At 44.6% G+C, this 27,821-nt stretch overlaps 1 protein-coding gene across 1 annotated transcript in view; it reads right to left on the minus strand.

Annotated features, from left to right (window-relative positions):
* The window catches only part of LINGO1 (leucine rich repeat and Ig domain containing 1), a 206,978-nt gene that overhangs the window by 165,975 nt on the left and 13,182 nt on the right, over positions 1 to 27,821 (minus strand). Inside the window, exon 2 of the mRNA XM_069071554.1 lies at positions 9,175 to 9,260. The gene's annotated coding sequence lies outside the window, so the exon portion shown is untranslated. The remainder of the gene's footprint in view (positions 1 to 9,174; positions 9,261 to 27,821) is intronic.

The raw sequence follows: 27,821 nt of genomic DNA on the forward strand, positions 1-27,821 counted from the left end.
CCCTCCTCTCCTCTCCTCTCCCTTGTCCTGTTTCAATTTGCCTTCATCTCCCTCTTTCTCTGTCTTTCCTGTTTCAGTTGTCTCTGATCAATCACCTTTTGGAGCAAATGCATTATTCAGCAAAATGAAGCAATCAGGAGGTGGCATATTCTCACCAGCCAAGAACAATGATGGTTCACTTGAGTCCAAAATGCTGACCTGTGTGGCAGTGAGTGAGTGCCAGTATGATTGCCTGGGTAAAGGGTTTCTCCTGCTGTCTCTGTTCCTGTCTCCCTTATTCACCTCCCAGCCTTCTTGCTCCCATTTTTCAAACTCATCACCTTTTTTTTCTCAGAGCTCTCTTTTTTTTCCTCTTTCCCAGTCTTCTTTCTCTTGGTCTCTTTTTCTCCTTTATTCTCTCTTTTTTCCTTTCTCTGTCTTATTCCTGTTTCCCTTTCTGCCCTTCTTCCCATTCTGTCCTTCTTTCCCTAAGATTAGAGATTTCACATAGCAAGAGACTTTGGAGATCATCTCTAGTCCAAGCCCCTTATTTTATTGATGAGAAAACTGAGACCCCAGAAGGGTTAATTACATCCTGGGTATCACACAGGTAGGAACTTGCAAAGTCTGATTCTAAAACCAGCACTCTTTCTAAAGTACCAGCCTATTCCCCAATCTCTCTTCCATTCTTCCTTCCCTCCTTCTTTCTTTCCTTCCTTTCTCTTCTTCCTTCCTTCCTTTCCTTCCTTCCTTCTTCCTTCCTTTTCTTCTTTCCTCCCTCCCTTCCTCCCTTCCTTTCTTTCTTTCTTTCTTTCTCTTTCTTTCTTAATTTCTTTTTTTCTTCCTTTCTTCCCCTGTCTCTTCCTTCCTACATTAAAGGGGAATTGGATGAAATAAAGTTGAAAGAGTCAGTCATAGCCAGATTGCAGAAGAGTGAGAAGTTCATATTGCACTTAGAAGGCAACAAGTTCAACCTGCCCAAGGTCACACAGATTGTAAGCATCAGAGGTGGGGTCTGACCCCCAGTACTAGTGCTCTTCCTTCTGTATTACCACTCTGTGGGGTGTGGCTTAGGGAATATACATGGTTATAGTTTATGTAGAGATAGGATTCAGGTATAGCTGGAGGTCTATCATTGAGTTATTTTACATTTGGGGGGGTAAGTATAGTTTAAGCACTAGGTGGCGCCAAAGTGCACAAAATGTCCGGCTTGGAGTCAGGAAGACCTGAGTTCAAATAGGGTCTCAGACATTTATTAGCTGTGTGACCCTGGGTGAGTCACTTAACCCAGTTTGCTTCAGTTTGCTTACCTGCAAAATGAGCTGGAGAAGGAACTGTCAAACCACTCCAGTATCTTTGCCTAGAAAACCCCAAATGGGGTCATGAAATTTGGACACAACTGAACAACAAAATAGTTTAAGGCTTATATTCAGTTTTATCTATGTATATCATTTAGTTGGTCTTATACTGGTAAATATTTTAACAATTAGCTCTTCAAAACTGTATGACATACTTTATTTTTAATGTAAGTTTAGCTTACATTATTAACATTTTCTCCATCACTTTCTTAAGTCTAGACAATCAATAAAGCACCAAACCAAACCCTGATTTCTAACATTTGCTGATTTCTGAGTTGCAAATGCTTACACTGATATAACAATCAGCTCTTGTGAGCTGGTAGAAGCTGGCTCCAGCCTGCCCCTGAGTTTAGGGTTCGTGTAGAATTGTGTGTAAAATTGGAGAGGATGTGCACTGTGTGTGTGGGGGGGGGGGCGGTGGCACATTTTCTTTAGGGAGAATCCGCCTCTGTGGGGAAGCACAATGGAGGCTAACTCATTATTGAAGGCACTCGGTGGAGACATCAGTGTCTCTGCTTAGGGGTCTAGCTGAGGAATCCTCTAGGCAGTCTGGCTTGGTGCAAACAGCTGCCTGTAGTTACAATGCACACTCCCGTGGGACTGTGGGTCACTACTAGCTGCCTCAGAGGTCCTGGGAAGGCAAGACCCGGCATGCTGATGGCCTGTGCTTACTCCTCTACAGCCCATCCCTCACTTCTCTCCCTCCTTCTCTTCCCCCCATGCTGGCTGCTGGGCCTCTTGCCTCTGAGCTGTTTCATGCCCTGCAATGATGGGAGACAGATCCTATTTCCTACAGAGCTCTGAGTGAAGAGGAAGGAGGGTGGGTGTGTGCGTATAGATGAGGTGGAGGAACAAAGTCCTTATTAAGAGGAGTAATTCTTTTATTTTATGTTGGGAGAAACCCAAGACCCCCAGGCCCATGAGAACAGTACCAACTAAATCATTATTTCCCCCACTTCCCCAAGTGAACACAGACTCATCCAAGCTGTCAAACCTGGAAGAGCTTCAGAGATATATTACCCTGATGTCCACCCTCCCTGAAATTGGGAAGGAAGCCCCAGGAGGAATGGCAGGCAATGAAATGTAATTTCAGATTAGGAAACGTGCTGAAGTTTTCAGTGGGACCAAGACCCAACTCAAGCTCCTGGAAACAGAGACTTTCACTGGAAGCTGTGTTAGGACTTGGCAAGAGGTGATGCGGATTTGCAATCTTTTATTCATTAGCACCACTTGTCCCTAACGAAGATTTAGGAGGAAATCAGCCCTCCCAGGGGGAAAAGGCCTTCCAGGAAACCTAGATGTTTTTTTTTTTTAATCCAGTAGCAGAGAAGAGCCTGCCTGCCTTTTTAATCCCAGCATCCTTTAAAAGATAGAAGGGATATACCTAGAGACATCCAGTGTGCTCACTGGTTAGATCTAATGTTAAGGATGCCTAGGGGATGGATTCGATCTTCATGCAGGCCAATCAGATTTCTTGTTTTCTGGGTGACAGACTGAACCCTCAGCCTGGTCTTGCTCAGTCCTCCATTCCTCTCCAGGGTGCTTTCATGCATCTCCCTGACTTTTCCCACATTCCCCCCAAACTTCTTCAATCAGGCAGCTCATGCCATCCCTGGAATTCACACACTGGCAGTGCCCTCCATGCCTCCTGCATTTCCCTCTGATGGACTGGCTCCTCCCAGAAGCTCCTTTTTAAGGAGCATTTGTTAGGCCCACCAAGTCTTTATCGTCCCTCTCCTGGCTGTCCTCCTGTCTCCACTGGACTTTCACCACAGTGCTACCAAGTGCCTTCATCTCTCCCCCCTCCACACCACACACATGATTTCAAAGCTCCCTTTTATGTGCTGTCTTCCTCTGTTAGAGTGTAAGCTCTGTGAGGGCAAAGGCTGCCTTTCTTTCTGTTTGTATCTGCAAGATCTAGCTTCTTTCAATGCTCTCCTAAAGTGCTGCCTCCTATAGGAAGCCAAGTTCTTGGCATATATAGTAAGTACTTTATAAATACTTGTTGCCTTACCTTGCCTAGAAGTGGGCGTCACTCTTATTATCAAAGAAGTAAATTATTTTGTGGGTAAAGATGCCTGAGACTCCCTATGCCTTTGAGATGGGATAAAAGAGAGTCCTGGGAATCTCTGGGAGAGAGAGGGAGGGGAACCAAGCAGGGCTGTCGAGTTGGGGAAAGGGGGCAGGGATAGGAGTTCTGAAGAATTCAGGACTTTATCACTGGCTAGAGCTGGGAATGGTTGTTCGTGGGTGTGTATGATTTTGTGTACGTGTGCATGTGTGTTCACATGTATGCTTTGAGGGAAGGGGTCCTTGTATTTGTGTCTGTGTATTAATATGTCTGTATGTGTGACTGTGTATGGGTATACATATAACTGACAATCCATCCGTGTGTATACAAGTGTGATTGCATGCATTAAAGACACAAATATGTAAGTAGGTGTTCGTGAGTGTATATGTTAGGGAGAGGCTGATGCCTGGCAATGGTATATATGCCTGTTTATATGTGCATTTGTGCGTGTGAATGCCTTGGAGGAGCCGGGCTGATGCCTGGTGTGCATGTGTGCATGTGTGTGCTTGCATGTGCATGTGCGTAATTGTACCCATTCTGAATCACGTGAAGGGGCTTGCGCCAGTTACAAGGGAAATGCCAAGCAGCTTTCTGACTGCAAGACCAGCCCCCTTCACATTATATTCCTTCTCTGCCTCTGAAATGCTTTCTTGTTTACAGCAGCTCACGAGGGTCCTTCTCTCCCCAGTCTTGGACCTGGAGGACCTTGGGAGGCTTGACCTCACTCCTCATGGGGCTCATTCTCTGGAGAGAACACTTCCCATTCCTCCTCAGAGACAGAAGGACATAGGACAAATGGGTCAGGGTTCAGATCCTACCTGTTCCATCTCGAGTAAAGCATGTCGTCCCAGCTTCCTTCTTCTTAAACTGAGGGTATTCGATGACCTGATCTCTAAGTCCCTTTTCTCTGAGTCCTCAAATCTCCAGCTCTCTGTCCAGTCACTATGATGCATCGATTATGGCCGTGGTCACAGCTGAGCTCCACAATGAATGGGGCAGAGCTCGACGCTTGGCCTATCGAGTCTGGCTATGTATGACTGGGGCTGGGGAGAAGGGGGGCTCTTTGTTTCTCTGCCTCTGCCCATTCGCTCCTGTGAAAATCCACCTTCATCCATTCTTCTCCCCTTCAGTGCCCCTAGCTAGGGAAATGGAGTTTATATTTACTTCTGTTTACCCATGGCCTGCAAAAATGAAATCTTGGAAAAGACTTATTTTTTTCCTCCATTCTTCCCCTTCTTTGCAATTGTCCTCTTGCCCTATGCAAGGTGCCCTCCCCTTCACCTCTTACCAGATAGAATGGGAAAATGGTTAAGTCCTGGATGTCCTGACAGATCGTACATAGGAGGGCCCCATGTGAATTTGGACAACTCACTTCTCTGGGCTCCACTGGAGCTAGTCTAGATCAGGGGGTCTTAACCTGGTGTTCATAAACTTATTTAATTTTTTTTCAATAAGCACATTTTGATGTAATTGATTTCTGTTGTAATCCTATGCATTTAATTTTATGCATTTGAAAATTATTCTAAGAAGGGATCCATAGGCTTCCTGAGATTGCCAGAGGGGTCCATGACACACACAGAAATTGAAGAAACCCTGACCTAGAAATCACCATGTCCCTTCTAACGATAAACCAACGATTCTTCCCCTTTCTATCCCCAGGTCCTCCCTTCTGCCACCTCCTGGCCCACTGGTCTCAGGCACATTAAGTTCTCTTTTCTGTCTTTAAAGGGGCCTGCTGAGATGTCTTAGGGTGAAGGCATACCAGATCTAGAATGTCTCTTGAAAGGGACCTCTGAGATCATCTAGACTAATCCTTTTAAATGGTTTGCCCAAAGTCACACCAGGGATGAGTCAAAGAGATAAGATCTGAACCCAGGTCCTTGGAATCCAGAACTGGTATTCTTTTCACTGTATCATGCTTGTTCTTAGAGGTCAATGCTTCTAGGATCCATGATTTCAAAGAGGGAGGAGGGCAGTACTTCTGTAGACATTGATCACACTCTTCCTAAGCCCTAGTTAGACAACCATCATCAATCACTATGGTCAACCTTCCCAGCCCCCAAAGGTGCATTACCTGGATCATAGAATTTAGCATGGAAAAGGGTCTTGGGAATGATCTAGTCCAACATTCTCATTTTACAGAAAAGAAACTGAGAACCAAAGAGAAGTGGTTTTCCCAGTCACATAAAAAGTCACTTTTTTTCACCAAAGTATATGGTAAAGGTGGAATTTGAACCCAAGCCTTCCAGTTATCCTCTCTACTACACTGACTCTTTTGTAACTTTCACCACTGTCTAAATATAATACCTGGCTTTACATTCCACCATTCCCTAAACACCGCCTCTCACTTGAAGTCCTTTAAATCAGACAATAACTAAAAATTCCAGACCAGCAAAAGAAGAGAAATATGATTGTACTACCAATACAAAGCCCTGGGAGAACTATAACTAGGGTAGAGTCCATGGAGTTTTGCCATAGGGTGGCAAATTTAAAGGGTGCTATCAACGTCATTCTAGTGGTCTCATGCTAGGATATTTCTTCACCTGCAAACCCTGATGCCCTTTCCATCCCACGTGTCATCCACAGCCTCATGCTAGGAGTGATTCTTAGAAGCCTTGGAGCATCTCATACTATACTTCCTCCAAATGATAGCTAAACTCAACTCCCAACCCTACTTGATCCAGGGGCATAATTAGCTAGTCCCCCTCCCTCTGAGCCCACATGAGAATCCCAGAGGTCAGAGACCTCAGACTGCACATCTTATCACCCTCCTAAGTCCAAGGAAACTGGACATTTAGGCAGACTTTTCCAAGCTTACGTGAAGGGATGGATATTTGAACATTAATTACCATGCTGTCAGTCAGCCAGTCAATAAATATTCCCTAACCAATGAGCCATCCTTTCTCAAAATAAAAATGAAGGGGAAAAAACAACACAGCTAACCAGACTATCAACTAAGGCAGACAGCAATAACCAGCACCCCCACAGGTGCACACCGAGCACATACCTATCTTGGCAGAGCACAGAAGGAGGTATATTTTTCATGTTCTTTCATTTCTAAGAGCCTGGAATGTCCCTAGAACTTTGGGATGGAGGGAGCTAGGGGTGGGGTAGCTTTTATTAGCTCTTCCATAGTTTTTCTCTGGGTACTCAGAATCCCCAACTTTAGCAAGAGATAAAAGCATTCTCCTCTCTCATTCTCTCCCTCTCATTCTCTCTCTCTCTCTCTCTCTCTCTCTCTCTCTCTCTCTCTCTCTCTCTCTCTCTCTCTCTCTCTCTCTCCCTCTCTCTCTCCCTCTCTCTCTCTCTTGCATTACATATAATATATACACATATCTATCCAATATTTATAGTTACATATGTTAACATATATAAATATGTTAACCTTAATTTGCTTTGGATAAGAGAAAGAAGAGTTAAAAGAAGAATGTGTGTGGGTGTGTATATTCTCCCTCTCCTTTTTCCCTCTCCCTCCTTTTTCCCCCTTTCTATATATACATGTATACATACATACATACATATACTATAGTCTCAAGTAATAGAAAATAAGAACAACAGAAAAGCTTAGTGCAAAGCTTAGAGTGATGGATACAAAAATAGGAAACTATCAGTTCTGAGCCCTCTTTATAGGATCCATAGACCTGAAGCAGGAAGGGACATGTGGGGTCATGTCATCTGCCAGTTTCATTTTACAAATGAGGAAACAGGGGCTCAGAGAATTAGAATAATTTGCCTGAGGTCACACAGGCAGTATCTGACTGAGCAGGGACTCAAACCAAGGTCCTGTCCCTCCCCACTCTGCAGCTATATAATCCCAAGATTCCAGGTCTAGTAGTCTCAGCCCTCTGTTTGAACTTCATGCTCGCCTTCCTCCCACCTCCCTCATTCACTCCTTTCCCAAAGAAGGATCATATTACTCTTCTCCCTGCCGACCACTTATACTGTAGAACAATAAGTTTATTAAGGGCTCAGGATCTCAATCCCTTTTTCAAGGTCATTTTACAGATCAAAGCATGTCCTAATCCTCTGCCCAAATCTTCCAAGGAGAAATGAACTACATACAAAATCCATCTGAAGATACGAATATACAGGAACTGAACAACCTTTCCGCTCCCCCGTGCCCATCCTAACCCTGAGGTGCCCACAGCATGCCCTTTAGCTCCCCTCTGGTGAGAGAGAGGGTGATGGGTAAATACTCTGGGTGGCAGCGGTGGAGGATGAGACAAACAGGGAGGTCTGGCTAGAGCTGAGAAAGAAAGAGAGTTCAAACACACTCTCAGTGCTGGGCAGAGAGACAATGAAGGGATGCTGTCCCAGGAAGAACAGTCCTGTGACCATAGAAGGCTGAGAAACACCCTCAATTAGAAACCAAACTACAAAGGATTAAAAAAAAGACAAAGTGCCTACCAGACACTTGAGACACTAGACTGAGACAAGGGTTCTCGGAGTAGAATCCATGAACTTGTTTTTTAAAAAAATATTTCGATCATCATATTTCACTGTAATTGGATTTCTTTGTAGTAAGATACATTTTATTTTAGACATTTAAAAGCATTATTCTGAGAAAGGGGCCATAGGCTTTACCAGATTATCAAAGGGGGCCAGGACATAAAAGAGGTTAAGAACCTCCCCTCTAAGGGGACCTTAGAAGACATAATTGAGAGCTGCAGAGCAGTAGGGATGCAAAGGGTAACCAAGCACTCCAATGCTACCATGAGCTAGGCAGCAGTGTGGATGAGGTGTAGGGACAGGAGGGCAGCAGCTGCTGTGTGAGTCTTAGTGAGGGCACCAATCTCATCCCCACTGATACTACCTGGAGGCAGTGGAAGCTAGCAGGGAGAACTCAGGTCTCTGGGTCAGTATTTAGACCAGCCCTTATTTTGTGGCTGTAGAGCTGTGTGATGGAGAGGTGAACAAGAGATTCAGATACAATTTTTTTTTGATGGAAGAGGAGAATGGCTCGAGGGGTATTCATTATTTGGGTGACTTTTTCTGAGTGTCTTGTACCTGCATCCTCACATGTTGTACATGGCTCTGGGAAAGTCTTTTCTATTGGATTGTGCTGTAAACTACTGGAGATCTGAAAACAGAAGAAACCAAAGGGTTGATAGTCATGAGCCTGTGCTCTAATGTTATTGACAACTAACATCCTTTACAAATATCTCCTACATCTTCTAATATTCTCTTGGGGTGTACCCATATCAGATGAGGCAGGATCCTTGCACTAGGTTGTTACAGGATCCTAATACCCAAACTACACTGCAAAATTGTGTATTACAAAGGCTTCTTTTGCTCTACCCCAAGTCATCTGTAACAGGAGAGAGAAGAAATTTAAGAGAGATGCCTCCACAGGGGGCCTGTGGCTTCGGATGGTTTTAATGGACCCTGAGATTGAGAGGCATGGCCCCTACAAGGACTGTAAGAATTTCTCTCTAGAAGGATTGCTCCATTTAGACTCCTGATGGGAACCTCAATGTTGGCCCCTCCTCCTCCCCTACTCACTCCTCAGTCACGTACTTGGTGCTCTGAGGTCCCGGCAGGGCTCAGATAGAAGAAGGAAGGACCATCAGGTCAGAGAGCAGAAACCATAGTCCAAAGCCAATCTGGGCTTAATGAACCAAAATGCAATTAGAACTGACCATGTGGCTTTGAAGAACTCCCCCACCACACACATACACACACACACACACACACACACACACCAGCACCCACAATCCTCATGGAACATGAGGCAAGTACATGAGTTTGCCTCTCCCCTGGCCCTACCTGGGTCAGACGGTGTCAGGATGCAAATGGACTGGTGCCCGGAGGCAGGGAGAATGGAGTCCTGTCCACTGTGGTCCCACCATGCACTGTAGAGAGAAGAACACTCAGGTCAACAAGGGGTAGTGGTGCTGGGAATATCCCAGGCAGGGCTTTGGTAGGAAGAAGGGTGGGAGGCTGCCAAAGGCCATCACAGATCACCCGGTCCTAAGAATAAAAGGCAAAACTCCCCACCCACCAGGAGCTTCTGTTCTGACATGTGTCTCCAACTGTAAGACTGTGAATCACTGAGGCAGCCACACTTTCACACCTGTTCGCCCTTGTGACTAATAGACTGTGAGATGGAAGGCCTTTGCCACACACTCAGAGCTAGAAGGCTTCTCCAAGGCCTTATAATCTGTAACCTAAAAAGAATCCTCTTTCCAATAGTTGTATGAAGACCTCCAAGAAGGAGAAATACATGGCCTTCCAAGGCAGCCCATCCCACTTTGGGAAAGCTGTGGTTATTAGGAATTTTATAAAGGAAACCAAAGTAGCCATAATTTCTGCCTTCTAGGACCAAGCACAACAAAGTCAAACGGTCCCCTATGATAGGACTTCAACCACTAGAAGACAGTTATTATGTCCCATCTTGGTCCCTCTCCCCATTCCCTTCCCCAACTCTTCCCTAGGCCAAAAGTCTTTGGCTCTTTCAATTCATCCCCATATGACAAGCTGGTTGCCCTTCTCTGGACAATAGAAAAAAGGATTAATTAGGCGCAATAATGTCAGTACCATAAGGGAAACATGAAAGACTAATTTCAAGCATCAGTCTCCAGGTTATCAATGTATTTTGTAAAATTTGAATTGAACATAAGTCTCCAGGTGTTATCTGACCATACTGTGGGGCCATCCTCTCCCTGATTCTGGACATGGCTTCTCCATGCAGTCTGAAAGTGGGGCCACAGTGGTCTACAAAGGCACAAGGACAATAGTGTTCATAGGAAGGTGACCATAATGGTAGAGCACCTGACACCAGGTCATAAGAATTCACATTTCTCTATCATTTAGAGCTTATCAAAGCACATTCCCCCAGTAATTCTGTCTGGCACAAAGGACAAGTACTTACCCTATTTTACAGGGGAGAAAAAGGAGGCTCAGAGTTCCTTCCCCAGAGTCAAACAACTAAACGGAAGAGCCAAGAAGACCAAGATCCAAAGCCTTGAGCTACAAATTCAAGGCACTTTTGACTGTTCTCTACTTCTTAAGTGAAGATTAGTTAAGTTCAGCCCAGAGAAGAGAGAATTTAGGGGGAAAGTGGACACACAGCTTCCAAACCCCTCAATAGCTGTCATGTGAAAGAGGCATTAGAAGGAAGATAAAGGAGGGGAGAGCTGTTGGGTGACCTAGTGGATGGAGTTTCTGACCTGGAGTAAGGGATTCCTGAATTCAAATCCTGTCTCAGACATTGACTAACTATGTGGCCCTGGGCAAGGCGCTTAACCTTCCTCAGAATCAGTTTCTCCTTCTGTAAAATGGGGGTAATAATAGCAACAAGCTCCCTGGTTGTTCTTAGGATCAAATGAGACTGAATTAGTAAAGTTTTATATAATAATCATCATAGCTTGCATTTATACAGATTTTTAAGGTCTGAAAGTTCTTTACAAATGTCATCTCATCATCAGAATGACCCTGGGAGGTAGGTGTGATTATCCCCATTTCATATATGAGGAACCTGAAGGTAAGAGGCTAAAAATGACTTGCCCAGGGTCACACAACTAGGTAATGTCTGAGATAGGATTGGAATCCATATCTTCCTCTAATCCAAGGCCAACATTTATTTGTGGCGCCATGCAGCTGCCTTACAGAAATGCTAGCTGTCATTATTATCATTCTGGACACTAACAAAGGATTACAGACTTCTAACTAATAGGAAACAGGGAGGCCGTGAAGTCCAATCCTTTCATTCTACAGAGTCAGAGAGAGGTCCAGGGAAGGGAGGTACCTTGCCCCAGAGTGGAAGTGATAAGAACTCAGGTTCCCCGACTCAACATTCAATCCTGCTCCTCCTACACTTTCCCCCATTTAGGCCACAAGCTGGAGTCTGGGGGTCAGTGTAGGTTGAGAAGGAATGGGAGTTCAAAGTCTTGGGGCTGAGGGCAGAGGCTTCCCAGATGAGGGGCTAGTAACCGTGAGTCTGCGAGCCCTAAGGTGGCACATTGGCAGCATCCCAGCTTCCAGTTGGGGTGGAATGCTGGGTTGGGCTGGTGGCCGGGCTTGGGGATGGGAGGCCATGCAGGGTGATAGTACTGTGGGCAGCCTAAGTGTAGAGGGCAGTTCAATGGAAGGGCCACATTAACCCAGGAAGCCAGACCTGACTCTGGCCAGATCAGCCACAGAACAGGCTACTCTTTCCAGGCTCTAGAAACCAACAGTTCAAGTTGGTTTGACTTCATCTGCCTTCCCTTAAATGCTAGTAAATCCCTTCTGAAACCCCTTTTGATCTCTTTGGGTGAAGAGAAGGAAAAAGGGATTCAGACCTCATGGGAGAAAAGAAAGGCTGCTCCCCATTAATTCTGGAGGGGGGGTGGGTTCAGTGAGAAGGGAGCTCAGAAGTCATCTGAGCCAACGCTGTCATTTACATTCTCTGAGACCCAGAAAAATTAAGTGACTTACCCACAGACACTTAGCTAGTACATGGAAGAATCAAGATTTGAACCCAGAACCTCTGGTTCCAAATATAACATCTTTTCCATTGCATATAAATAGTAAATAGCAGCTCTGAGATTTGAACTCAGATACTCCCTCTACATGGAATGCTTTCTTTACTACAGGACAAAAATTCCTATCTCAAGAGATAAATGCCCACCAGGGCCCCTGGTTGACTTGTTTCTTATTTCTTTACATACCTCATAAGCCCTTCACTGTCCTATGACCCTATACCCACTGGTGTTCCCCATTGGCCAACCCCTGACAGCCCAGTCCAGAGACTAAGACTCTTCAGACACAAGGATGACTAAGTTCTGAAGTTAACATTAGACTTGAACAATTCAAGTTCAAGCCAGAGGAAATCTTAGTGATGAGTGTGGGATTAGAAAGCCTGAGTTCAAATCTCACCTATGTCATTCATTGCACATTCAAGCTTGGGGAAGGCTTAATCTTCTTGGGATTTCAGTTTTTACATCTGTCAAATGGAGGGGTAGGATAAATTCTGTCTAAAGTCTCTGCCAATAAATAAACCCCATGATTCTACAATTGAACTTTTTCATCAGACAGAGTCACATGAATTTGAATCCTGTTCTTCCCAATTGCTATTTTCGATTTAAACAAATCTGGATGACAGTTCCTTATCTATAAAATGAGGGAGTGAGACTAGACAACCTAGAGTTAATGTTCTATGCTGGCAACAGACCTGGCTCTTGAATATGAGGGCTTGCATTCAAATCTTATCTTTGACACTACATTTATAATGTTGGGAAAATCACTTTACATCCCTGAACCTCGGTTTCCTCTTCTGTAAAATGAGAGGGTTAGACAAAATGGCCTCTGTGGTCCCTTCCAACTGGCACAATGGATAGAGTACTGGGCTTGCCGTCAGAAGGACTTGAGTTCAAATCCAGACTCAGAAACTTCCTAGCTGTGTGACCCTGGACATGTCACTTAACCTGTTTTCCTCAGTTTTTGCATCTGTAAAATGGGGATAACACCAGCACCTGCCTCCAAGGGTTGTGAAGATCCAACGTGATAATAATTCTAAAGCCTTTAGCGCAGTGTCTGCTATATAGTTAGCGCTATATAAATGTTAGGCATCAACATCCTCCTGCGCATTGTTCTTGTTGTTGTTGCTATTGTTGCTTCTGAAGCTCTAGATCTCTGCTTGTGTGATCCTGGACGAGGAAACTGAGTCTTCAAGTGAGAGCTGGCCAAACTTACTGAAAACCACACCTTGAATTATTGAGAAAGCTGGGACTAGAGCCAATCCTCCCGACTCCCTTCCAGCCCTCTTTCCTTCATACTGTGCTACAGCTGATTAAAAATAAGCCGTCAAGAACAAGGGACAAGAGATCCACGGTAGCTATAAACCAAAAGACAGCTTTGTGGGAACCTCTGGGTGAGACAGCGGGTGCCAATCCAAATTCCCAGTCATGGGCAGATGGTACATTCAGGCACTAGCTTGGTACAGGCAGACGCTTCAATCACAGGTGATAAACTCAGCCCCTATGGCGCTAAATTGGGCTTTGGGGGAGGGGGATCCTGGTGGGGGGCACCTTCATGCCCCTGTCTTTGGTACATGTGACCAAGAGGAAGAAGGAGGGCAGAGTCCAGCCCTATGGGCCCCCCAGAACTAACTTTACCAGGGCTAGCTAGTTGGGCTTCCCATCCTCTTCCTGAGATTGAGTCTGGGGAGTGGGAGGCAAAAAGCCTTGGCTGGGGCCAACCACCCCCACTTCATTTTTTATCACCTTTTATCCACCTCATTGGAGAAAGGCACAGCCTAAAAAGACATGATTAAAAAAAAAACTAGCCAAGGGCGGCCAGGTGGCTCAGAGAGTAAGAGCACCGGCCCCAGAGTCGGGATGATCTGGGATCGAATCCGGGCTCAGACACTCAGCACCACACCCAGAAATAACTGGCCATGTAACCTTGAGCAAGTTACTTAACCCCGATTGCTTAAAAAAAAAAACTAGCCAATTCTCTCTGAGCCCCTCGAGAGCAGGAGCCATCTTTTACCTTTCTGTATATCTCCCCAGTGCTTAACAGAGTATTTGCATGTAGTAGGAGCTTAAATTGTAGTCGACTAAGATTCTAAGTTCTCAGAGACCAAGTACTATTTTTGCTTACTTTGTATCCCTGGAGATTAGCACAGTTTCTGCCTCATAGTAGATGCTTAATAAATGCCTACCAGCTGAGACTCAGTTTCTCACATTATGAAACACTTGAATTGCCACCATCCTAGAGCTGTGGTACTTACAAACCTTAAAGGGCCGGTGGATCAAGACCCCTGTTATGGAGTTTTAAGATTTGCAAAGACCTTTCTTTATAACAACCATAGGAGGGAGGTATTACGTGTGTTATTGCCCCATTTTTTGGTTTAGGAGACTGAGGCTGAGATGTGAAGTGACCTACCCAAGGTCACAAGCCCGTAAGTGCTGAATTTACATCTTCTGCTGGATATTCTGTGGAAATACCCTAAGTCCAAAGCTTTTTCCACCACCCCATAATGCCTTTTCAGAACTTTTGTGCTCTGAGTCTTGAAAGGGAAAAGACCAGAGGGCAGAGTGATGGGAAAGGAAAGGAAAACTTGAAGGAGAAAAGGGGTGAAGAGAGGCAGGAGAAGGATATATAAGAAGAAAGGAGGGAGAGAATGAGAGATAAGGAAGAGAATCATAGATGAGAAAGAGAGAGGAGGGAAAGCATCCTGGGCAGGTCAGAGAGGGAAATAGGAAAAAGAGGGAGGGAGAGAATCAGGGGAAATAGAGAAAAGGAAGAATTGGGGAAAGGAGAGAGGAAAAGAATAATGAGAGAGAAATAAGAAGGAAGGAGGGGGAAAGACAGATGAAGGAGAGAAAGGAAGGAATAATTAAGGAATGGGAGGGAGAGTTAAGGAAGGAGGAAAGAAAGGAGGGAGTGAGAGAATGGAAATGAAAGTCAAGAGGAAGGAGAGAGAGTCTGGGCAGAGAGGGAGAAAAGAAAGGGGAAGGGGAAAGGAGAGAGTAAAGGTGTAAGGAAAGTCAGAAGAGGGATAAAAATGAAGGAGAAATGGAGAAGAGGGAATGAGAAGTAGGCATGGGAGAAAGCACCTGATGGAAGCTGCCAGTGACCATTCCATGAGCAAAGTTAAATGCCCAGGTTCTTCAGTACTGAGGACAGGGGACTGCTGTTACACCTATCTTGCTCTCTCTGCCTGATCCCCAATAGGGAAAGACCATTGAGTCAAATTAATGGCCCAAGCCCCACTTGGCCAAGAGGGCAGAGGTGCCTGCCTACAGGCCCCCCCCCCCCCCCCACTCTTCAGACCAACTATCCACTGGGCTAAATCCTACTCACTCCACTGCAAAACACCAATTAGAGCTCTGAGTTTAATTGCCTGAAGTTGGCTGCCCAGCCAGGCTCAGATAACCTCAGCCACTTTTTGGAAGGCTCCAAGCCCTGTCTGCCTGCTTGAATTTAATTTCACCTAGAATCTAAGTGAGGTAAAGGAAGTTCATCATAGAAGAAAGAGCATCAGAGTGGGTTGGAGTCACAGGACTTTTTCTGGCTACTTATTACTTGTATAGCCATGGGGACATTACTTATTCTGAGCCTCAGTTTCCCTATCTGTAAAATGGAGAGATTGGACCAGATCCAGGGTCCTTAATTTGGGGTCTGTGAACTTGTTTCTTCTTATTTTTTTTAAACATTCTGACAACTGTATTTCAATATAATTGGTTTCCTTCATAATCTTACATATTTTATCTCATGCATCGAAAAACATGATTCTGAGAAGGGCTCCCCAGGCCTCCCCAGATTGCTAAAAAGTGAAGAAACCTTGAGCTAGATGGTCACCAAGGCTCCTTCTAATTCTAAATCTTGTGATCTCAAGAACCAGCATTTACTGATCTCTGCACATGGGACCATACTGGAGATCAATCAATCAATCCATCAATCAATCAATTGATTCAACATGTGTTTATTAAGAACCTATTATGTGCCAACCACTGGAGAGATAAAGACAAAAGCAGAATCATTCTGAACTTTGAAGACTACGGGAGAGAGAGAGAGACCAGACACACACAGGAAGAATAGCTTGTAGTACAAGGCTATGGGCACCAAAGGTGTGGATTAGACCAGATATCAAAAGGCATAGGGTCAAGTCTAAACTCCACCAATTATTAGCAGCTGCATGACTCTGGGCAAGTCACTTCTCTCTCTGACCCTCAGTTTCCCTGTTTGAGAAGAGAAGAAATTACCCTGGATGATTTCTACTCTCAAGACTATAATAGTGGTCCAGGCAATAAGAACAAAGGAGACCAAATGGTATGATTAGTAAGGATCAGAGGAAGCAGCCTGGGACCTGGACCTTGAAAACTTCAAGGATTCAGTTCCAGAAGAGGCATGGAGAAGATATTTCAGACTGGAGGAGATGATGCATGAAAAAGCAGAAAGAGAAGATGAGTGTTGGATGTGTGAGCAAGGCATGTAAGAGGGGAGGGATTGATGAGGTTGGAAGGGTAGGTTGGGACCAGGTTGTGGAGGGTAATAAGCACAACATCAGAGCTCATAGAAATCTTGGGATTATCCATTTAAACTCCTTCTCTTTTTTAACAAATGAAGAAACAGAGTCTCAGAGAGGTTAAATGATTGCCCAAAATGGCACAAAGTATCAGGGACAGGATTTGAACCCACAGCCTTTGGCTTCAAGCCCAATTGCTTTTACACTACAGTTCACTGGAGCTTTGGGTTGTGGGGAAGGGAGAAGGAAGGGAATCAGCATTTATATGGTACCTTCTATGTGCTAGACACTTGCTGAGTTTGGCGGTTTTTTGTTTTCATAAAATATTATCTCATTTGATTTTCACAACAACCTTGGGAGGAAGGTGCTATTATTAACCTCATTTTACAGTTAAGGAAACTGAGGAAAACAACTAGGAAATGTCTGAGTTTGAATTTGACCTCAGGTCTTCCTGACTCCTGTCCCTAAATCACTGTGTTAACATCTGCCTCTTATGGGGACAGACTCCTATAGTAAAAGGCATTATGGGATAGTGAATGAGGTAGAGTAAAGACTATGAATTGAGACCTGGGTTTGAATCCCAGTGCTATTTCTTGGGCTGTCTTTGGGGAACTTCCCCTTATCCCCCGTTTTCTCATCTGTGAAATAAGTGGATTAGCTTTAATTAGGGGTTTTTAACTTGGAGTCTGTGAATTTATTTCCACCAGTTTTAATAAATGCATTTTAATGTAATAGATTTCCTTTGTAATCCTACATATTTTGTTGCATGCATTTAAAACCATTATCCTGAGAAGGGACCCATAGGCTTCACTAGTCACTAAGAGAGGGCACATTGATACACAGAAAGTTAAAAAACCCTTGGCTTAGATGGTCTCTGATGCCTCTTCTAGTTCTAAATTTTGCAGCCTCCTTGTGAGACCATCTCTGCTCAGCCCAATCCACATACAGTCCTTCAGCCTCATGCCTCACACCTGGAGTAGGCAATGGCACAGAGGTCAGGGAGTGGTGCTGTGTCTATGACCTGAGCATTTCTGGAACCCACACCAGCTTGGATCATTTACCTGACCCACACTACTTGCCTCAGGGTCAGAGTCATGTAGGGACATCTTGGCCACATGCAGAAATCTCAGGGTTAAGTGTTAAAGGTTCCTGGAACTGAGTTCCAGATTCTTAAGCCACTGGTACAGGGAACTGAGAAGCCCTAGCCAGATGGAGCCACCAGCCCTCGGAGACAGGCTTCAGATGGTGTGTGCGTGCAGTGTGGAGAGGGAAGGAGTATGGAGAGGTGTGGAGGAGACGCAGCTCTCCTGGTATAGGGTTTTCCTCTGTGCCACACTGTTCCCTCCCTCTGCCTCTCCTGTGGCCTCTAAAAATAAAGTCACTCATTTTAGCTCTGCTCCAGAGAAGATTCTTACCGAAAAAGAGATGCCAGGCTGCCTTGTGTGGTGAGAAAAGCCCAGGCTGGGGAGCCAGAAGGCATGGACTTAAATATCAGCTTTACAACGAACACTCCTCCACTAGCCTCAGTTTCCCCATCTGTATGGAGGTGGGAGGAAGCATTAGACTCATCTTCAAGGTCTCTCCTAGCTGTGGCATTTCATGTTCTGGGTTCTAAGGTTCTTTACAGCTGGGAAATTCTGGGTTCTGAGGTTCCCTTCTGCTCTGACCTTTTCTGTTCTAAGGTTCCTTCAGAATGTAACATTCTATCCTCTGCCTCCTAACTCAAGCCATTCATTTCCACAGAGGAACATTCCTTTCAGCTCTAATATCCTACAGTTCCCTCTGGGTCTTACAGCCTCTGTTCTAAGGTTCTACATTTTATGCAGCCAAACAGTCTAAGGCACTGAGTTAGGGCTCCAGTCTCTTCAGGGGCATGGGTTCATATCCCATCACGACCAACAAGAACTTTCTTTGAGACAGCTATGTGGCACAGTCCAAAGAGTGCTGGGTCTGGAGTCAGAAGACCTGAATTCAAATTCAGCCTAGCTGTGTGACCTGGGCACGCCACTCAATTTCTGTAAAATGGGGGTAACAGAACCTACCTTGTAGGGTTGTTGTGAGGATCAAATGATATTTGTAAAAGTGCTTAGCCCAGGGCTTGGCACACAGTAGGTGCTTTATAAATGTTTCATGAGAAGGATTCAAGCCCTCCCCACTCTCCTACATTCTAGAGTGCCTGCCAGTGCCCAGCTTCCATTATGAAATCCCTTTCTGGTCTAAGGTCCCTTCAGGCTATGACATTCCTACATTCTAATGTCCTTCCCCTCTATCTTCTATCATCCCATCTTCCTGCTCTGAGGTCCCCTCCAGCCCTGACATTCCACATTCCTAGTTCAAAGGCCCCTCCAAGCACTGATGTCTGGTGATTCTAAGTGATGAGAGACTGTGCAGTGGTGAGAGGGCTGAACATGAGATAGATTGAGACAGAGAGGAAGGGCACGCTTGCACTCACAGAGGCATGTTCCTGGATAAAGCCTGAAGGTGTGAACAGGGATGCTTGGTGCTATTTGCCCAACAGACAAGTGGTAGCTGTGACTTCCTGTGTGCAGGATGAGGGCGGCAGGCAGAGAGACTGTGTGTGCTGAGGTCTGGCCTGCAGATTGAAGACACACGTGCACACACAAAAACACGTGTACACACACATTGCCCATCACATAGGCAGATGCTTGTTGTTTTTTAATTGGGAGTGGTGAGAGGAAGGGTAATCTAGGGAATGGCAGGAATAAAGAGAAAAGAGGGGAAGGAGAAAAGGGGCAAGAAGGTAGGGCCGAGCAAGATGGAGGAGGCAAGGTGAGAAAAGGAGAGGATGGGGGAGAGTATGAGGAAGAGGGGAAAGAAAGGAGAGTAGAAGCTGGGGAGGGCTCCAAGGGGAAGGGAGGGGCTGCTACTCCCTCCTAACATTCATTAAGCTCCTACTGTGTGTAGACCACAGGATGTATATGCACATACATGTATATGTAAATACAAAGTTTAAATAAGTTACATGGGTCTCACATCTGTCCCCTTCTCTCCCCTCACAAGATCACCACCCTAGTTCAGACCCTCATCCTCTCTAGCCTGGAGTATTACAACAGTCTTCTAATGTGTCTCCCAACCCTAAGCCTCCAATTCATCCTCCATAGAGCTGACAAAGTGATTTTCCTAAAGCACACATCTGTCCATGCTACTCTCCTGCTCAAAAAACTCCAATGGCTCACTACTGCCTTTAGGATAAACAATAACCCTCTGGTTCCAGTCTTGCTTTATAGATAATTGCTCCCCTTCATATACTCTACAGTCCAACCATACCCACCTGCTTGGCGTTTCCCATACACATTGCATGTCCTCATTCCTGGACCTGCCTTGGTCTCTGGAAATTCCACACTGCCTTCCAGCCTTATCTCCAGTAACAGAACAGCTCCTGCTTTTGGCCTATCCTGATCCCCCAGTGTATTAGCCCTTCCCTCTCTCCAGTTACATTATATTTGCTTTGTACAGTTTTCAATTTACTTACCTATCCTGTCCCACTAGAATGCAAGTTCCCCGAGGCTGGGAATTGCTTTGCTTTCATTTCTTTTGTCCTTGCATCCTCAGTGCTCAGCACAGTGCCTGGCATACTTGTCTTTAAAAATAATGCTTGCTGAGTCAAATTGGGTTGAATTAAAATCCCTACCCTCCACAAGCTTATCGTCTGTTAGGGGAATAAGACACGGACACAGAAATCACTGCTAGACAACATTATATGATGAATGTGTTAGATAAGAATGACCAAAATGCTAAGTGAGGCCCAAGGAGGGGAGACCATTACTGACGTGGAAGATGGGCCAGGGCTTTCCAGAAGATGGAGCAATTCAGTTGACTTTAGAGGATAGGGAGGGATCAGCAAGTGGAATGATGAAAGGAGGAGCAGGGAAACACTGGGGCTGTTCAAGTGGCAGCCACTAGACCGTGTGGCTAGGGCCCAGGAGAGCAGTGGGAGACACATCTGGAGAGGAAAACTGGTCCCAGACTTGTGTGGGCCTCGAACACCAACCCAAGGAATGGGAACTTTGTTCAGAAGGCAAAAGGGGGTCAGTGAAGAGTGCTGAGCAGAGGAAGCACACGCCTAGATCAGTGTGTGAGGAAGACCAGCACGGACAAAATGGCAGAATGGCACGGACCTGGTTGGCTACAACACGTGCCCAGAAACAGTGGTTTAAACCTTTTCCTCTTTCTTTAAGTTCCTGGTTTCACCTCCCACATCCTCACTTTGAGCAGATGATCTGACCACCCACTTTATGGAGAGGATTGAGGCCATTCGACATGAATCCCACCTCCACGCCTCTGATCTTTTCAATGTCATAAGGTCATAGATTAGAGCCAGAAATTTTATCTAGGCCAGTCCCTCTCATTGACCAATGAGGCCCAGAGAAAGAAATTACCTGCCCAAGGTCATACCAGTAGTGGGTGTCAGTGGCAGGATTTGAACCCAGGGCTCCAAATCTTTCCACTGTATTATGTCCTCACACATGTTCTCCTCTTCCTCTCCAGTCTCAGAAGACTTGGCAGTCCTTGTTTTTGCTAAAGTGAACCCAGTCATCTATGACTTCCCATCCTCATCAACCTTGCTGTCTAGATTATTCCCCTTCTCTCAGACATCTTATAGAGGCAGCCAGAGGGGCAGTCAATAGAGCTCTGGGACTACAATCAGAAAGACCCGAGTGCAAATCTCACCTTGGAAACAGGCTAGTTGTGTGACCCTGGGCAAGTCACTTAATTTTTGTCTTCCTCAGTTTCCTCAACTGCAAAATGGGGATAATGACAGCATCTACATCACAGAGTTATTACAAGGATCAAATGAGATCATATTTGTAAAGTTCTTAGCACACCATTCCCCTTCTCCCATTCTCTTATCTGCTTTCTCATTACCTTAAGCCTATAAACATGCTTAAACTACCTATCTCCTAAAAATTTGCCTCTTAATCCTGCCATGCTCTCAAACTTTCTCTCTGTCTTTCTCTCTGTGATTCTCTGTCTCTTTCTCTCTGTCTGTCTGTCTGTCTCCCTCTCTCTTCCCTTCCAGCCAGACTCCTAGAAAGAGTAGCCTATAGCTACCGATCACTCCAAAATCCTTTGCGCCTTACACTTCTGGCCCCAATCTACTAAAAGATCTCTCTGTAAGGGCACCGATGACCTTCTAGCCACCAGATCCAAGAACTCTTCTTCTGTCTTTACACTTCTTGACCTCTCTGCAACACTTGACATTATCGACCATACATGTCCTCCTTCTTGGAAGCCTTTTCTCCATTGGCTTTCCTGAGACCACATGTTCCTGCTTTTCCTCTTACCTCTCTGATGGCTCTGTCTCTGTCCTTTTGCTGACTCCTTATTGTGCAGGGGCATTCTCTAGGCTTCTGCCCTAGACCCTCTTCTAATCTTACTCTCCATTTCTTCCTTGATAACCTTCTATGGTCTCAATTCCCAGCTAAATCTAGATGCCCACCTCCAATATCTTCATATAGTGCCAGTAGGTCCTGCCCTTCCCATTGCCTGGTGAATATTTCCATCTAGATGAACCACAGGCACCAACATCTCAACAAGTCTTCCTTGCCTCTCTAAGCTTGTTTCTTCCCAACTTCTCAATTTCTGCTAATGGCACCACTAACTCTGCAGTGCCCCTGGAACATCACCCAGGAGCCATCTTTGATTCTTTCCTCCCCTTCACCCCTCCATATAATCAGTTGCAAAGGCCTATTGATTCAATCTCCAAGAAATCTCTCTCATCCAACCCTTCCTCTCCAGTCCCACTGTGGCCAGCCTAGTTCAAGTCCTCATTATCTCTCCCCTGGACTATCCTAACAGCCTCCTCACCCATCTTCTTGCTTCCATTTTATCTTCCACACACAGATGCCAGAGTAATCTTTCTCATGCAAATGAGGAGGAGGGTATTTGAGAAGTGTTATAGATGTGGAATTGAGAACACTTGATAATTGATGAGATAGGAGAGAGGAGGGGCAGGAAAGAGGCAAAGATTGTGCCAACCTTTCATACATGTGAGATGGGGCCCCACTGCCAGAGATATTGAGGTCAGCAGAAAGGTTCAGGTATAGAGGAGAAATTAATAAACCTGGTTTGGGGCATATTGTGTCTGAGGTGCCAGTGGGACATAGAGGTAGAGATATAAGAAATACTTAGAGATTTTAGCAAACTGAAAGGTCAGTTTGAGTCAACAGAGTGATACAGCCATCAAAATAGGCAGTACGAGCTTGGTGGCATGGTGCCCATATTTCGATATGTTGGTGAAAATGTCACTAGAGCCTTCCCTAGTGGGACCATACTCATTGTACTGTGGCTGGTTCTAAGCACCATATTTTAGAGAAGGGCATTGCTAAACTGGAACATAGCCAAAGAATGGTGACCCAGGTGGCTTAAAGAGGTTCTAGTAGAATAGATTAAGTATCTGTCCTTGTTCAACAATTTCTGTTGTTAGAAATTTGAATTTAGGTCTTGAGAGCAGGCTTCTCAGCCTTTCAGATGAGACAAATCTGTGAGTGATAGCTAACATGAAAGAAAGACACAGTTGGGATCCAAAATGATTCCACCAGTCTAGACTGGTCTATACCAAGTCCAATATGATGAACTTAGGAGAAATGTAAAATGTGATATGGGCTCAAAAAAACAAATCTAGCAACTACAAGGTGGGAGAAATGTGGCTAGATAACAGCACATATGAACAGATATGGAGATTTTATAGTCTGCAAGCTGAATATGAATCAACAATGTGGCATGGTGACCAAAATACTCCTGTGATGAAGGAGAAAGATGACAGTCTTCCTAGAAAAGAGAGCTAGCTTTGGAGTCAGAGGTTCTGCATGGGTTGGACCACATCCAGAGAACTGAAGCTGGTTCTTGAGGCAGTATTTGAAGAAGGGATTGTAAGGTAAAAGAAACCCAGAATGGTGAGGGGACTAGAGATCATGTCATTTAAGAATCCATGAAACAAACTAGAGGTGTTTAGCCTGGAGAAGAGATGGATTAGGGGATACATAATAGTGGTCTTCAAGTATTCAAACAGCTGACACCTCCAAAAGTAATCAGACTTGTTTTGCATGAACACAGAGGACAAAACTATGAGCAACTGATAGAAGTTGCAAAAAAAAAGTAGATTTCAGCTTAATTTCAGGAAGAAAATAATTCTATTAGAGCTGTCTGAAAGTAGAATGGGCCACATTGAGAGGCTTCACTAGATGTTTTCTACTGAAAGCTGGATGATCATTGGTTGGATTTATCCTAGAAAAGATTCTTGGTCGATTTAGAACAAATGGTCTTTAAGGGCCCTTCCAAGAATGGGTGTGATGGAGCCAGTTCTAACCTGCTCATGAACTGTTAAATTTTCAGTGTAAATATTTATACTCTTTATAAAGCAACAATTGGTACAAATCAGGACTTGATTTATTGTTTTGTTAATTACCCTGACTTAAGAAAGTGTTATCAATCAGAATAAACTTAAAAGTGTGTGTGCTTTCATTTTGCCCCTATTCCCCCAGACAGCCTAGTTGTTAAATGTTTACCAGCATATTCCTGCCATCCAACTCCAAATCCTGTGATACTATGGAGGAGGAAAGAATGAAAATGCATGTGATACTTTCTAGGGATGTTTCTAGAGGAGGCAGAGGAAAAGTGGTCAAGAGCTTGGGTACTTTATGTACCTTAGCAAAAAATAGAGAGACACATTTCTCCTGAAACATGAAAGAAGGAGGAGAGGTTGGGTGATGACACTGAGTGTTTTGAGTCATTAGCTGTAAGTTGGTTGTGGAAATGGGGATGTTGTCTGAAGAAAGAGAAAGTAAATTTGGTGAATGAGACAGGGAGGTCAAAAGAGTAGTACAGAAGGTGAAATCAATTCAATTACTTTCTCCAGTGATGATCACTGGATGGAGGTGGGCAAATCAGATCATGAGGACTACCACAGGTCAAGGGATACAATGTGGTGAGCATATAAAAGTAATGGATTAGGTTCTGTGACCCAAACTTCTCATCTGACAAAATCAGAGGGCTCAAGGGCCAATCTAGTCTTTGCCATTTATTACCTCCATGACTGTGGTGAGTCATTTCATTTCTCTTGGGTGGAGGTCTGTAAACAAAGGCTAGAGAACCGCTCGTTGATTATGAAATGGTAGTGATTTCTTGTTTTTGAGTATGGATTGGACTAGATGGCTGACGAGGTCCTTTTCTACTCAAAAACACTGGGATTCTGTTATTCTCTGGGCAGGAAATAGCATTGTACACCAAAGCATGACAATCCTTCCTCCTGATCCCACAAGTCAGAGAGAATGGAAAAAAGCACAGCCTCCTTTGGAAATCCTAACTTGTCCACTTTAGTTTAAGTCCACATCTCATCTCATTCAGGCTGCCATGGTAGCCTCCTTACTGTCTTCTAACCTCCAGTCCATCCCCTCTCTAATCCATCCTCCACATCAGTGCCAAAGTAATCTTGATGATGCTCTGATCAAAATTTCCCCCTCAATACCTTCAATGGATCCCTATTGCCTGCCAAACAAAGTAGAATAAATACCCTATTTTGGCATTCAAAGACTATGATCTGGCTCCAATTTGCTTGTCCAGAAAAAGCCTATCCTACACCCATTCCAAATGCTTTGTGTTTCAGCCAGATGGGGACATTCTCCATTCCTGGTTTTCATCTCACCTTATCCTTTGTCTCTTTACTAATGCTGTCCTCTGTGCCCGGAAAGATTTTTTACCACCATCCTCTACATCTCTTTCTTTTGAAGTTCCTACTTTTTCCTAAGGTCCAACTAAAGCCTGCCTCCTCCCTGAAACTGTCCATGACAACCCATCCCCAAAGATGGACATGCTCTCTGCATCCCTAACATTCCTCATAGCACTTTGGAAGGACCTCTCCTTTGAACTCATCTCCTCTGCCTTGTCTTCCAGTCACCTTGATCTTAAACTTTCCATATTAGATTGTAAGCTACTTGAGAGTAGTTATTTGTTAAATTTCTATGCATTCCAAGAATGAAGTGCAGGGCCTTGCACAGAGTAGGTACTCAATGTTTGTTGAATGGATGAATAATTGAATGAATGAACCCACACGAAACACCCACAAAATATAACTGCATAGAGTGGAACATGGGGAGGGTTCCAAAGGGGTTTCTACCACTTGACTGCAAATGCTCCCCAAGGCTGCTAATGAAACCTTGACTGCTGGTTCTGGTGGACCTTTTTTAGTCCTTATCCTTTTTGGTTTCTCTGTACTATTTTCCACTCTTGAATACTTTCATCTCCTGGGTAGGCTCACTTTCTTCAGCTTTCATGGCACTTCTCTACACCGATTCTTCCCCTACTTGATGGAATGCTCTGCTACAGATGATGGTAGATCATCTATCACCAATATATAGCATCCCCAAGGCTCTTTTGTGGCCTTTCCCCTCCTTTAACCATGCTCTCTCTCTGTGATTTTAACAGCATGCCCTTGTTCAATTATCTTATACAGATTACTCAACAGTTAGGTGGCACAATTGGAGCCAGGAAAACTTGAGTTAGAATCCCACCTTAGACACTTTACCATGTTACTCCAGGTGAATCATTCAACCTCCCTAGGCCTCAGTTTACTCATGTGCAAAATGAGGGGTTTGACCTCAGTCTAAAGGCTGATCTAGCCCTAATATGTCTCCTAACCTCTAGCCCTGCATCATCAATGCTTACAAAGCATGTCCACATGGATGCTACATAGACTACGCAAGCTCAGCCCCTCCAAAAGTGAACTCATTCACCTCCCCAGCTCCACCTACCCCTTCTCCAGATTTCTCAGCCTCTGTGGAGGGCACCACCAGCCTCCTTTCAGTTACCATCCGCCTGTTTCACAGTCTTGGCCTCATTCTTGACTCTTCACCCGCCTTCACTCCCCATAACCATTATCAAGTTGCCTTGGCCTCACCTGCATGGTGTCTCTGGCATCTGTCCCCTTTTCTCCACCCACTCAACTGCTGCCACTGTGGCCCTTGTCACTTTTCACTTGGACTATTGCAGTGACTTTGAATTAGCCTCTCAGCTTCTAGTCCCTCTTGTTCAGATCAGTCCCAACAGAGCAGTCAGAGTTGTCTTTCTAAAGCACAGATCTGACCATGCTACTCTTCTGCTCACAATTCTCTGATGGCTCCCTATTGTCTCTAGAATAAAAGGCATTTACATCCCCAACCTGGCATTTAAACACGTTCACAGTCTGCCTCCATCGGACAGTTGCCAATTTATCTCCTATCACATTCTATTCATTCTTCCTTTCGGAAAAACTCGTTTACTTAGGAGGACAGATGTGGAACATAGCCATATTTTGCAGCTCCCTCATCTTACAGAGAAAGAAACCTTGGTCTAGAGAAGTTAATAATGATAAATAATAGAGCTAGCATTTATATAGCGCTTTAGTATTACCCCCATTTTACAGAAAAAGAAACTGAGGCAAACAGAGGTTAAGTGACCTGCTCAAGGTCATACAGCTAAGAAGTGCGTAAGGCTGTATTTGAGCTCAGACCTCCCTGCCTCTAAGCCTAGCACTCCATCCACTGAGCTATCTAGTCACCAGCTAAGAGACTTGCCCATGCTTCCACATCTAGTTAGTGGAAGAGGTAGGATTTGGACACCAATGCTCAAACTTCACATCCTGCACTGTTGCCACTGCAACCCACTACCTCTCACTCATCTCCTGCCTCAGTGCCTTTGCATAGACTGTCCTGCATACCTGAAGCGACGTCCCTCCTCATCTGCACCTCTTAGAAGCCTCTGACTCCCTTTAAGAATCAACTCAAGAAGGGGATGGAGCAGTGGTCCTGGAGTCAGGAGGACCTCAGTTCAAATCCAGCCATGTCCTCCAAGAAGCCTTTCCTAGTCTCCCTACTTGTGATCACTCTTTCCTTTCTCAAATTACTTTGAATTTATCTTTGAACATTTACTGTCCCCTACCCCTCCAAATAGAAGATAAGATCTTTGAGGGCAGGAACTATTTTTTAATTTGTATCTCCAACAGCTGAGGCAGAGTAAGTATTTAATAAATATTTTTTGAAAGAATTAAAGGCTTCATGGAGGAAAAAGTTATTTGAACCAAGCCTTGAAGAATAGGTAGGATTCCCAGAAGCAAACATAGATAGGGATAATAGATGTCAACACAAGAAGGGGCCTGCTTGGGGTGGGAAAATTTAGGCATGTTTAGGAATCAAGAATGGGGTATGAAAGTCATTCTGGAAGGGACCAACAGGAGAATGTTGGGATCCCAAGAACAAAATTTCTAGGAATGTGGAATACTCTTATGCAAATGAAAAGAACACTGAATCAAGTGTGCGATGCCCTTAGTTCAAGTTCAGCTCTGGAAATAATGTGACCTTGGCAAGATCATTCCCCATACCTGGTTTCAGTTTCTTTTCTGAAAAATGAGGGCATTGGACTAACTGAGGGGTCATTAACTGGGCTCATGGATTCCCAAGGAGTC

The sequence above is a fragment of the Petaurus breviceps genome, unplaced genomic scaffold, assembly GCF_028583685.1.
Source record: "Petaurus breviceps papuanus isolate PSGF00001 unplaced genomic scaffold, PetGlider_PUasm1.0 90825, whole genome shotgun sequence".
NCBI classification, from domain to species: Eukaryota; Metazoa; Chordata; class Mammalia; order Diprotodontia; family Petauridae; genus Petaurus; species Petaurus breviceps.